Source organism: Lissotriton vulgaris, chromosome 8 (genome assembly GCF_964263255.1).
Source record: "Lissotriton vulgaris chromosome 8, aLisVul1.2, whole genome shotgun sequence".
Lineage (NCBI taxonomy): Eukaryota > Metazoa > Chordata > Amphibia > Caudata > Salamandridae > Lissotriton > Lissotriton vulgaris.
In genome coordinates, this window is record NC_141696.1 from 107284578 (window position 1) to 107297222 (window position 12645).

Here is a 12645-nt window from a genome sequence, read left to right on the forward strand (position 1 = left end):
GTTCATTGACAGAAGTAGAATTGACGTCATGATTAGGTGGAATAGAAACAGAGGTAGCAGGAACACTAGAGGACGGAACAGACCCATCTGAATTGGAAAAAGGGTCAACTACATTTGCACTAGAAGGAACATTACATGCATTAGGGGAGGAAGGGTTAGGATTGGAGGAAAGATTTTCAGAAACACTAAAACCACCATGATCCCCACAAGGAGTGGAATTAAGAGTGGAAGTACATGGCAGGTCAGGAGAAATAAAGCAGTCATTAGTTAGACGATTTTTCCCTCTGTAGATGGCAATTCTTTTAAGATTCCACACTTTACCATCGCTAAGAAGGACGGCATTTCGGAGTATCTTTTTGACCAAAAGAGGTTCAGAAAATTGGGAATCTCCCTTACGGACTTTCCAGGGTTTTTTAACTTTAACCCACATGCCAACATGAACTTCTGCAGTGCTAGAGCAACATTTCTTATCAAAGTTTCTCTTATACTCTAGGTGCTTATCAATAACATCAGTTCTAACTTTATTCATGCAAATGTCTAAGCAAGATTTTTTATGTAACCATTTGGGATTGCATTTAGTTCTGGCAACACGACCTCTCATGATTTCAAAGGGAGACATTTTTAAAGCATCATGAATATTGGTCCTATATGACCAGACAGCTTTGAAGGCTGAAGTTTCCCAATCCTCACCATTTTGTACAGCAATTTGTATGGCATTTTTCAAAACTCTGTTGAACCTCTCGCAAAGTCCATTACCGCTAGGGTTGTAAAGGGAGGTAGTCTTATGTACAATACCCACACGTTCAAAATAGGATTTAGTTAATTTGGACGTGAACTGAACACCATTATCACTGATAACTTGGTTGGGCAGCCCTTCTTCAATGAAAACTCTGTCAATAAAATTCAAAACAGAAGAAGAATCAACCTTGTCCACAATGGTGATATTAGGCCATCTGGAAAATACATCAATTATAGAAATAATAAATTTATGATCGTCTCCAATTGGTCCCATAATGTCTATGGCAACAGTATGCCAAGGACCCTCTGGAACTAAGGGTTCACACATGTCAGGTTTGAGTGTGTTGAGAACTTTATCAGAATTAGCACAAGTGACACATTCGCGAACAATTCTTTCAGTAAGGACATCAATACCTGGCCACCAATACCATAGTTTGACATTCTGTTTGGTTTTCACAATACCACAATGATCTTTGTGACACAGATCAATGATGCCCTTCCTTAAAGAAGAAGGTGGAATGGCTTTTTCACCTCTAAAAATTGTATCATCACAAACAGTCAGCTCATTTCTAACCTCCCAATAGGGTTTAAGATCAGAAGATAAATCTTTCTTATCTGTCCAACCTTCACGAATGGAGGTGATGATAGAAATTAAAATACTATCTTTGAGATAATCATCCTTCCACAATTTTTTGTCTATACAAAAAGGATTGCTATCAAGAATATAGGCAATGTGAAGGGAATCCCACTCATTCACCTCACATTCATGTAAATCAGTAGGCATTCGGGAGAGAAAATCAGCAATAACGTTGCTTTTACCAGGTAGATATTCAATTTTAACAATAAAATCCTGTAGCCGCATGGACATTCTAGCAATTCTAGCAGTGGCATTGTAAAGACCTTCAGTAGAAAGGAGTTTAGTGAGAGGTTTATGGTCAGATCGCACAACACACTCTCTTCCCCATACAAAACTGCGGAAGTGCTCAAGAGCCCATACTACAGCTAAGGTTTCCTTCTCAATAACTGAGAATTTACTCTCCGGAACAGAAAGTGCTCTTGACGCAAAAGCTACAATGCGTTCTTTACCTGAGCTGTCAATTTGAGATAGAACACCTCCTAAGCCTTTATTACTAGCATCAACTGTGACTACAGAACTTAGATCTAAATCAAAAGGACACAACACAGGAGCATTAATAATCTCCAATTTGATACTGTTGAATTCGTCTTCACAAAAAGGAGACCATTCAAATTTAACTTTGCTTTTTAGGAGTTGTCTAATATTGAAAACCTTGGACGAGAAATTTTTAACAAATTTAGAATAGAATTCTACCATTCCTAAAAATGATCTTACATCATCTTTACAGGAAGGAGGCGGAGCATCTTTTATGGCATCAACTAATTTAGCCTTGGTTGAAACACCATCACAACACAGCACGTGTCCAAGATAAGTTACAGATTTAACTGCAAAATGGCATTTAGAATATTCAATGGTTAGACCCTTATTCTCAAGAATGCCAAGAACATCTTCAAGGATGGTGTTATGCTCATCTTTATCTTTACCGTACACTAGAATATCGTCCTGGAAGAATTTCACTTTAGGATGTTTCCCAAAAAGTTGGTGCATGATGCGCTGGAAAATGGCAGCGGCAGACGCTAAGCCAAAAGGCATGCGTTTAAATTGGAAACACCCCATGGGAGTGATGAACGCAGTAAGTTGTTTACTCTCAGTGTCTAGGGAAATCTGATGATATGCGGAGGATAAGTCTATTGTGGAAAAGTACATAGCACCATTAACTAGAGACAGCATTTCATTAATCTTGGGTAAAGGGAATTTGTCAACGACAATATTCTCATTTAAGTGGCGAAGGTCCACGCAAAGACGGATTTTGCCATTGGCACGCCTTGCGATAACTACTGGAGAAATCCAATTAGAGGACTCAATAGGTTCAATTATGTCTTCCTTGACAAGTTTCTCTAATTCTTTTTCAACATCACCCCGAACCAGAATGGGAATATTTCTGGCTTTGAAAATTTTAGGATTAGCATTATCTTTGAGAACAATGTGGTGAGAAAAACCTTGAAAATTACCTATTTTACCACTAAAAACTTTAGGAAATTTTTTAAGCATGGAGTCACCAATTTCAGTTCCCTCATTGATAACTAACACAGGATCTGGACTGTTGGGATTTAAAACAATATCTAAATCCCACTGATCTCTCCACCCAAGGACAGAAGGTCCAACCTTGGCAACATATAATTTACAAACAGCTTCTCTTCCTTTGAACTTGAAATTTAAAGGTTTGTAACCAATAACCTCAATTTTACCACCATTAAATCCTTCAGCAGAGATGTCAGGAGAATAAAGTTCATTACCTAAATACCGAACAAATTTAGAATTCCAAACATTTTCATTGATGATGGAATATGGGGAACCAGAGTCAGCATATATGTCAATGGGAACTCCACCAATAAGCATGTTACAAATAGGTTTCTTGAGGACATTCCTTTTCCCTGAGTCATTAACGTTAAAAATATAAACTTTCTCAAGAGGTTTAGGTATGCAGATCTCATTCATAGAACAAGGTGTGATACTCTTTACACAGTCATCATCAACATAACAATGCATAACCTTATTACTCAAAACTTCTTCATCATCAGACGATGAATCATAAACAATTTTAACTTTTTTGCTTTTTAGCCTATTGCACGCTCTTGAATAATGACCAATTAAATTGCAATTAGAGCACTTTTCCTTCAATGCTGGACAAAGCTTGTAATTGGCTAAGTGTGAACTGCTACCACAACGAAAGCATTTTAAATTATCACTCTTTTTAAATTCAGTAGGTTTGTTTTTATATTGAAGTTTTTGCTTATAGTTGGATTTTCCTTGAACCTTTGCAACAGTTTGGTCACTAGTAGTTTTAGCATCAGAAATGGCTTTTTCTTCATTTTTAATAGCTTTAGCACTTCGACCGGAAAGTTCAGCTTTTCTGACAATAGCCAATATATCTTTGAGATCTGAATCTCCATTTATCCATAATCTGTCTTGAATGGAAGGATCCGAAGCATGCATAACTACTTGGTCTCTAATAAACTGCTCTTGAAGGTGATCGAATTTACAATCTTCAGCTATCTTTTTAAGTTCAGCAATATAAACGTCAATGTTTTCTCCAGGTCTTTGTTTCCTGTGAAAAAACTTGTAACGAGTAATACCTATACAAACTTTAGGCGAAAAATGACTGTCAAAGTCTTTTAGAATATCGTCAAAAACATTAGAATCACCACTTCCACCACTTTTGGGCATTTCTTCATAAACCTTAAGACCACCAGCACCTAATGAGTGTAAAAATAGTTTTTTCTTTCTTTCTGGTTTCATTTTACCATCCTCATCAATAGTGTCAATAAAGTTCATAAAATATGCTTTCCATTGAAGCCATTTCATACAAGGTTCTAAACCTGTAGGCCAAAAGGGTTGTGGTGATTGAATAGTAAAATTCTGGGAAGTCATTTTGAATAAAGAGAATAATAAAGAATAATAAAATCTTACTTGAAGACTTAGGTTGTTAGAAGAATCCTTTGAATGTGCACTAGAAGAATCCTTGAATGTGCACTTAAAACGAAAAATATGAAGAGAAAAGAATTAATAATTCACTCTTAAGGTATTTGGCAATTAAAGTTAAACTTTTTAACAGTTGAGCGTAATGTGCTGAAAACGCTCTGAAAACGCGCTCTCAAACGCGTGCAGAAAGGTAAATAAAGCGTGTGAAGTTTGCTTTAAAACGCGCTTTCAAACGCGTAGGAAAACGTGTTACCATGGAAATGAACTCTCTGATCGACGCTCTGGGTTGTCAAGGAGATAATCCCTGACGCAGGTCTTTGACGCTCGTCAATGCGTGGAGACGTACGAGCTGACGTCACATCATAACAAAGGAGCGAAGGTGAAGAGCGAGAATGGAACGAGCTGCTGCGCGCTGAAGTGCATGAAGGTAACGATCGTTTGAAAGTTTCAAAAGACGCATTCAATGTTAACAAGGATCTCTGATATCCAAAGTCAATAGAAAGTCACATAAACGTAGGGTAGCACAATATGGAATAATTTATGGCCGATGAGAGGGAGCGGAGTAAACAATGAAGGGTTACTCACAGAGTTCCTCGAAGTTGAATTCAGGAAACGTTCATCCAGGTTATAAAACAGTGAAACTCGACTAAAAGAAGGTCGAAGTTAAACGCTTGAAAATAGATGTTTACAAGATGAATTTTCTTGAGGTTTTCCAAGATGAATTTCCTTGAAGTTTCTCTCTTTTTAAAAAAAAAATAAGAAGAAAAATTGTAGAAAAATGGGTTCTTCAGATTCCTGGTGTTCTTGGAAGCCAAGTCGCCAAAATTGTAAAGTTGAAACTACACAATTTAAGTAGAAGATGTAGTTTATTAAAAGAACACAGGAGCAAGGTAGGGAACAGCCTACACAGGACTTCTTCAACAGCAACTACCACAGTTGCTAGGCAGGGGAAACCAAGATACAGTGGAATACATACAGACACATTCCAAAAGAATTAAAGGGCAACATAACAGTGGCGTACACGTGGCAGCAGTCCAAACTTCACTCACACACAAAAAAAGGTACTGCTCAGGAGGGATTAAAAGCTTTATGCACAACACAGGTATGGACAAGTAGCAGTGCCCACTTTGGGCAGTGCAAGCGTGGCCATGTTCAACAGGGATAACACACAAATATGCAATGGAAGCCTGGCCGGCTTCAACAGGTACAACACACAGACAAGCAATGCAAGCGTGCCCAACACAAAAAAGCCATAGTGAGACGCAGTGAAAGCTTGGGTAGCTTCAACAGGCACAACAATCAGACGCAATGAGAACTTGGCTAGCTTCAAAATTAACATGCGGAGAAGCAATGCAAGCTGGGCCAGCTTCAACAGGCACAACACACGGAGAAGCAGTGCAAGGGTGCCTAACACAAAACAGCCATAGTGAGACGCAGTGAAAGCTTGGGTAGCTTCAACAGGCACAACAATCAGACGCAATGAGAACTTGGCTAGCTTCAAAATTAACATGCGGAGAAGCAATGCAAGCTGGGCCAGCTTCAACAGGCACAACACACGGAGAAGCAGTGCAAGGGTGCCTAACACAAAACAGCCATAGTGAGACGCAGCGAAAGCTTGACTAGCTTCAACAGGCACAACAATCAGAATGAATGCGTGCTTGGCTAACTTCAAAATGAACATGCGGAGAAGCAATGCAAGCTGGGTCAGCTTCAACAGGCACCAACACAAACAGAGAAGCAGTGTGTGTCCAACACAAAACAGTCACAAGCTCATGGCATGTGAGGAAAGCTGTGGAACTCACTTCATATACATGACAGCATTATGTGCAAGAAACGAAAAAGACATGAGGCACCAGGATAACTCCTGGCCAGTCAAGAGCCTTAGGATATCATGCTGCGAGCTCGGGGCTCTGCACCATCGAGGTACGGGGCACACCTAACACACAGGTCCTGCCAACATCTTTCCTTCAATGCTTTCCACTTTCAGGCAAAATGTCCTGCCCCAGCGTGAAAATGATAGAAGCATCAGAGAAAGTGAATCCAACTACTGCTGGTGCACAGCTCTGAAATGGACTCTCCTTTAGGTGGGATCCTGAGCTCCACTCCCACCTCTTGGGGGGCTGCAAGTTCTCCTAAACAAGTGCTTCTATTAATGAAGGGAAATCCAGCCTGACCTCCGTACTTGCATTTATGGTTCTCTTTTATATAGTGCATCCTGCAACCAACATGGTTTTAAAGCGGCGTACCTAAGGTGAGTGGGGAAACACAAGGCAGGAGTCACCGTATGACGACTGGAGACGCAAAACAAGTATTATTTACAACATGGTTGTTTGACCCCGAAAAGGCTATCAAAGATGGGAGGCGGGGAAATCAAAGAGGTCTAAAGATTAAATACATATGTTTTGGCAGTGCCCTCGGATCCAGGTTTTCTGGCAATAAGTCGGTAAGGTTATTGTTGTGTCTCTCTGAAATTTTGGGGGAAAGATATTCATGTAAGTCTTGCTTTGGTGATTTTTGGGTTCCCGTCAGGGGACAGGCAACAGATAAAACTAAACAGGTATGCACATTTGCCGTTTGCTTTATTATTATTGACGAGAAGGGATATTTGTTTAAACTGTGTGTCATCTGCGTCACCAGAATATAAGGACTTGGTGAAGTCCATTAACAGAGTAAATAGTCTGGATCGATGCTGCCTATCTAAACAGAGAGCAGGACGTTGGGAGGATTGGGTAAATAACACTTTTCACATAACATCCTTATACGGTCCAACGATTATGAAACATGTGAAAATCATGGCAGGATGAGGAAGAAACATTCAGGTCCTCGAAAATCCTCGTTCGCCTGCTTTATTTGGGGCAAGTACTCAGGAGAGAATGGCTGGAACCCTTTGAACCAAAATATAACTTCTCCTTTGGCGTTTCACCTGAGCTCATACCTCCTAAACCTTTTTCATAAATGAGCACAAGAAAAAAACATGGTTGTTTCAGAATTTTAGAGGATTTCAGTACAATGACATAAGGTGGCTAACAATGCATTACATTTTATAAAAGTGCAGTGCCTTAGAGTTAAAAAGGATTACAATTCAAGGGTGTAACAATTAGGCAGTTGTGCAGTAATAAGCAGTTTAAAGTATGTACGTTTAATAGAACTTCTAGAGCAGCATAAGTTCCCCAAACAAACCACAAGTACAAATAAAGGAATAACTAAGTATTTAGAACAAAACATCAATTTGCCTAGGGCACCATTGGTCGCAGTAGAGTTCGAGCAAGAGGTCTGGTTTGCATATCCTGTTTTAGGTTTAAAAGGAGGATAACTGATAAAACCTCACTAAAAGGGAAATAGCCCTTCTCAGTGTAAACGTATAAACTCTGATAAACACCTGCACAATCACAAACTATAATGCCACCCTTTGAAATGAAAGTAAAAGAGAATTAGTCATTTTTATTTCTTACTGAAGGGGCCAACACAATGCAACATTGTTACACGAGATAGCAGAAAGAAAGGCTAGTCCAAGACAATTTTTCTTCAGTTTTGATTTTTATAGATGTCAAAATATTGTTCCTTCTTCCTTTGGTGTCCTCCAGTTTTCTGTACTTGAGGTAAAGGTGCAGGGTTGAGAACCAGGCTTTGAGTCGGATCTAAATATGTTATACACTGCAGAGAATCTGGGCTTATTCACAACATATATGATCTTTTGGCAGGGTTCAATTCTTTCACCGACTGGTGAAATGGATGGCTCATAAGAATCTAGGCCAATAAGTACTATCGCATTTAAGGCACAGAATTGGTCAAATCCTTTGCTACATCAGCCCCCTTGTCTAACTAGTCAGTTTTGATAGCAGGTCCACTGTCAAACACCACAGGCTTAAACATTTAATACGAGGTGTAGTGACAGGTACCTGTAAAAAGACTGCCATCACCATGCTCATGGGATAGTTATTAAACCATGATGCAAAACTTTCTGCATACCAACAAAATTCATAGCTGCAAGGCAAGGCGGCCCATCGTTATACATGATACCGCCACATAATCCTGAATGTTTACCAAACTACACTCCACTGCTGGAGTTTTGGAGCCCAGAGTTACAATGTTGACTGCAACACTGTGTACTGGAATTTATGTATGAAAACATTGGAGTATGGCACGGTTACTTTTAAAATCCATTAACAGTCCTGTATACCAGACATAGTGAATGTGAAAAGTAATGCTTAGAAGCGAGAGCAATGATATGTGATTGTGAGTGCAATATGCAGACTTTCTATGCTTCAAACAGTAACATAAGTCCATTGGATACACTGCCAATGGGAAGACACTACATAGCTTCCCCTACTTAAAATAAACATGTACCTTTTAACAACCAATGCAAAACAAAAACAACATGTTTTGCAAATACTGGAAAAACACAGTTTTTGTCTATTTTGAGGGTTAGGCAGCTGAATAAACACGGATCAGCACTGGTTTTAAATGTTTTGTTAAACAGTAAGAAACCATCACTGAAATCCACAATAATAAACACTGAGAACTGAACAGACTGCATATAATCAGAGTTCAAGTAAAAAACCCACAAGAGTAAGTATGAGGATATCATAAAGGAGCACATTGCACAAGCCACCATTGCTCATACAGGTAGGAACATACAAGCAACAGCGGCCTCGAAAGGTAAACAAAAAAAGTGACTGGAAGTGGAAAATCATAAAACCTAAGAGTTGGGTAGAGTGGGAGGTTTAAAGACGCCTCACAACAACAAGAGTCGAGAATGAAGGTAAATAATTTGGTAAATGTACAGAAAGTATTAGGCATCTAAAATAACATAGCGTTCAACTAGAAGGTGATTCCGAGCTTTAAAGGTAAGCCAGGCAGTTGTCATAGTGCAGCATGCCTCAGTGGGGAGCTATTTAACACACAAGTGCAGGGTTAACCTACTTCCATTTTTTGTATTAGTGATGAATCCTGCTAAAGCATGTTGCAGTGTTCTGAGAATGCCTAATCCATTTATGTTGGGTGAGCAAGGGGCCTACCAACACAAGAGTTTACCAAAGATTCTACTACCAGCTTCATATCACGAAAAGAGAGAATGGGTTTGGACTTAAGTTAGTGAAGGTGGAATCTGGCAGATTTAACCAAAGCTCTGCTATGGTTTTTAAGGTTTGGGATGGAGTCAGGAAAAAATACCAGATACTTTGCAGTGGTGGCCAGGTGTTAGGTGATGTCTACAGATTTTATTGACTCAAGCTAGATAAGGTCTTTGGTAGGGCTAGGAGGAGAAAGTAAGTCTTCAAGGGATCACATTTGAGATGCTTTTTCTCCATCCAGTTCTGGATGCGTCCGATAGTGGATTTTAACTTGATAATATATTTAGGAGGATCCAGTTTGAGGTAGGCCTAAGTATTATTAGCATATTATTGGAAGGAGACACAGATTCTGGAGACTTCACCAAAAGTCCCTACAAAGATATTGAAAAGAATTGGCAGTAGGATAGGCACAGCATGAAGTGCAGGAGGGCACCGAAAAGTTTTTTTACCAATTTTGACCATCTAGGAATGTTTAGAGGAACTGAAGTGAAAACACCGTAAGACCACTCTCTCAACACCCATCTTGTATTTCTAAGTGTCTAGCATAATTTGATGATTATCTGTATCGAAAGCTGTTCTTGGCTCCAGGAGAAGGAGGGAGCTGGGATGTCCTTTATTTCATCATTTCTGGAGATATGTTTTATCAGCTGAAAAGATACACATTTCTTTTTAAGCAAAGGCAAAAAAGGCAGACCTTGGATAGTTTGGGAATTTTCCACATTCGAGGGATCATGGGCGATTTTAAGAGGGATTTTACACGTGTATTTTTGAGGCAATTTAGTACAATTAGATGAATTAGTGATGGCAAGCCAATGTAGAAGGGCCCGAGGAAGCTCCCAAGCCATAGTGGAAGGGAATGGATCTGTCAGGAAAGAAAAGGGTTTGAGATCGGATACATCTGAGAGAAGGGTTTCTTCCGAAATCAGAGTGAAGGAAATCCAAGGAGAGATTGGCTTATTGTTTGAATGGGAGGTGTAACCAGAAAGGGAATGTCAGAGTTGAGGGGGAGAGCGGTTTGAGAGTTCCACTTTGATCCAAGAGATTCTATTAGAGATGGAGAGGATGTGTCCTAATGGCTAGAGCAGTCGACCTCAAAGCTGAGGAACCGGGATCGAGTCCCGGCAGCGACGCTCACCATTCTGTGATTCTGGGCAAACCCCTTAATCTTCCCAAGTCTAAGAAAATGAATGTGGCAGACTAACGCAACTTGTGCTCATTAAAAGCGCTCTAATGCCTTCAGGTCGAGTGTACGCTATATAAAACTCCCTCGACCCAAAAAAAAGTTCCTGTCTGATTTTGCTAATTTGATCAATGAAGAATTCATTGCATCTGGAAGCATCAGGGCTGGAAGGGGAGGATAAAGTGTTTTGCAGAATGAAGAATTTCAAAAGTTTTTCAAATCTGTTGTTGAAGAGATCGTTTTGAGAGTTAAGGCATCAAGCTTTAGCAGAAAGGATGGAGAATTTGTAAATTTTGTTTGAGCTAGCAGAGTGACAGAGGAGTTTCTCTGTTCTCCACAGTATTTTGGCTCTTCTTTCCGAGCGTTTATCGAGACTGAGGCTGGATGAAATCAAACTACAGGTCTTGGTTTTGTGCAATGTTTTCCTGGCAAGAGATGTGAATTTACCAACAATTACTTTAATCGCAGAATTACATTTACCAAAGAGGAGAGTAGTTTCACTGGAGGCAGGCAGAGGCAAGAGGGTAGTAGAGATGAAGACAGTGTGGCAGGTTCTATCTAATAGTGTATGTCTGTGGTTTCAAGTCACGCTTATGTTTCTGACCCCGTTGGCGGTGAGGGAGATGGAGACAGCACATAAGGAACTGATCTGCCCAATATAATTCGATCTAGGGCATGGACAGGCTTTCTGTAGATAATGTCTAGGAAGGATCCTAGTGGAGCATACAGGTATGAAGGTAGGTGTCTGCCTTCTGGGAGTGCAAAGAGGTGAGAAGGAGTTGGAAGATTTGAATTACTTGAGCCTGAAGAGTACTGGGAGGGAGAGTCGGGAGTGCATTTCTCCCAGGGCAACTCTCCTGGGCACCTGCACTGCACACCCAAGCATAAGAGGCAGAGGGTCTGAGCACAAAGATAGGATGGACTAGGCCCAGGGGTTGGACAATCTAGCACATGGCTAGTGTCAAGACTAGTGTCAAGTCACTGGTATGTAGATTCCTTGAAGCCACCCTGGACAAAAGTCGATCTTCACCAGGCACACAGGTGCAGACAACAAAGAGGGGTTACAGGAGTCCTAAGCTCACAAGTCATTAATGAAAGTAAGTGGGTAACTAGCTGCAGGTCACCACGTGTTAGGGTTATCAACTCTGGTCAATGTCTATATAGAAAGAGTTGGAAGTCGGCTATTTCTGGAGGGTCGGTCTTGCTCTAGATGTGGTCCTAAGTTAAGCCACAGCCGCACTTTGGTGGGACCACATGTCCTTGTTTTGTCCCACTACCTACGGGTCCTGAACCCTGGGGAAGGTCTGGGGCACTCTTGGGTTACTGCGAAGGCGGGCAGAGGTTTCCCCTGTCCTGAAGAGATGAGCAGAGGCATCAGTAAGAGACTCAACGTGTGTGAGAGAACCACAAGGCCACTTTTGTGTGAGGTTTGGTCCATTTGCAGCGAATGCCTGAGATATGCAACCTATTTGTACCTCAAAGTGATTTGACAAAGTAAAGAAAGATCAAAGGCTCCAAAATCAAGCATCAAGTTGTGTCTTCGTTTATGGCGACATGACCATACATAACTGGATCTGAAAGAGTTCCTCTAGCTGCCACTGAATGCCGGTATTCAGATCTAGTCCCTGCATCATCCAAGGGGATTTCTAGAACAAACATACAGGCAAAAAATTAAATCTCTCATAATAATGCATGGTCAGCATCACCACATTGGATTCCTCCGTGGCCCTTGAGCGATCTGAAACACACGGGATGTTCTTTAAGGGTGGAAACGCCCTGGATCCCAAACTCAGAGCGGAGCCCAAGCACATCCGGGTCAGATAACATATGAAAAACTAACTGTTAAAGGAAGCTTTTGGCTATAGGTACTCCGGTTCTGCAATAAAAGGATGTCAGAAGTGATGCCACATAACCCGACATGGCTTTAATGGTCTGGCTATTCTGCTCTATTTATTGCTTATACTAGTCTCTTTTGTTGCACGTGTTCCAGCACCCTGAAGTTATGGAAAGATAAAAATATGCGCTTTACAAATTGATACCATCTATAAATCAGAATTATGACACCATAATATTAAAACACTTTATTTGAATGGCCA

General features: G+C 40.5%; 1 protein-coding gene across 2 annotated transcripts in view; it reads right to left on the reverse strand.

Annotated features, from left to right (window-relative positions):
- The window catches only part of LOC147693550 (sodium-dependent proline transporter-like), a 323414-nt gene that overhangs the window by 183778 nt on the left and 126991 nt on the right, over positions 1-12645 (reverse strand). The window lies entirely within an intron of this gene.